Raw genomic sequence first — 1,699 nt, forward strand, 5'->3', positions numbered from 1 at the left:
TTTATTCCGATAAAGTATTTGATTCTTTTAATCAATATAATAATATAGTTTATTTAACCATGAGATGTGAAGTGGTGACCGGGTTAACTCACCATGTGGTCAAGGGCTCAACTTTCATCCATACAAATACAAATAAAACACGTCTCAATATCATGGAAATAGATTCTCTTATTTATTTTCTTTCCTTGATTGATATGGTAAAGTGCAATTTTTCATTATATATTTTTTAAATAGAACAAAAATTATGTGAAAAAATATTAAATTATAAAAAGTTATACTTAAAAATATTAATTAATGAAAATTAAAAGAATTCATACTCCCAAATTTTTTATCGCAAGTACTCTGAGAAGGGTAAAGAATTTGGCAACGGATGCACATGGTTGATTCGAATCAGTCTCTGCCAGCGCAAAGGTATTTGGGAGGTAAAATGGTATAATGGACCTCATACTTGTCTAGCCACGTCGATATCGAGTGATCACATGATGCTTGATTACCATGTGATGACGGCCTACATACTTCCTATTATTAGAGTTGATGTTGTCGTGTCGGTCAAGGTACTGCTGAATGCGACAGAAGACTAGGTGTGCAGATGACGATGTCGGGTAGTGTTGCTGTGTTGAGGACAAGTCCTGTTCGAGGGAGTGGGCAAGTCAATGAGTCGCATGTTTATTTCCATCGTCTTTTTGGACAATCCCACCATGTATCGAGGCTTTCCGACATTGTAAGTCGTTGGTTAGTGTCGACAGGACTCACTCAGTCTGCAATGCACGACTCGAGATCCCTCTCGCTTGATGTTGGCTGATAACATGACCACCTGCGACCCAATACATGTATCCACAACAGGCATAAATTATAAAAATAATGACACACAGAATAAGTATTAATGTTGAGTACCTCAAAGCCAACGAGAGGCATCAAACCCCTCAGGCCTAAAATCCGAAAACCGCCAAAAGATCCATGACTAGAGGAGCTGCAATGAATCGGCCAACTTAACCACGTGCTTGTGGCACAAGCACCGGTATAACCACGATATAGCAGCGGACTCCCAGCTGTAAATGCTCATGTCCTCTAATCTTGCTACATAGGATAACCACCTAATATGCATGTGTGTACTGGATTTGTCACCAAAAAGTTGCATCGATAATAGTATCATGATATACGCTCTCGTGTACCTCCTAACTGTCTCCTCGTTTGCGCCTTCGGGAATTTCACAGTGAACTTGTCGATGCAGCCCGCTGGCGGCAACACACCCAATAACTCCTCGAACCATGACCATGTTGGACAGCCGCCGTCGATGTACCGCTCGAAGTCTGTCAGACATCCGCTGACGTACTATCCATCGATGGGAAACCCCCAGCTGGTATGCTACATCCTATAGCGTAATCATACACTCCCTGAATGGTAGGTGAAATATAGGCGTCTCCGGATGCCATCTCTCAACAAATGTACTTACTAATGGCTCATCCAACCTAAACCATTAACCGTTGAGCCTCGCGAGATGGGGCAAGTCAGCCATCTACAGATACAACATGATCTTATCGTCTAATGGTATACCATGCTGCCTCCTCATGCTTGGGATACATCGATGGGGCTGCATGACAATGAAATAATTCTCTTAGAACCATAACACTTTAGAAATAAAAAATCACCTAGAACAGATAATTCTAATAAAAAAATACTTTGACAAAAATTAAATTAA

The sequence above is a fragment of the Arachis ipaensis genome, chromosome B09, assembly GCF_000816755.2.
Source record: "Arachis ipaensis cultivar K30076 chromosome B09, Araip1.1, whole genome shotgun sequence".
NCBI classification, from domain to species: domain Eukaryota; kingdom Viridiplantae; phylum Streptophyta; class Magnoliopsida; order Fabales; family Fabaceae; genus Arachis; species Arachis ipaensis.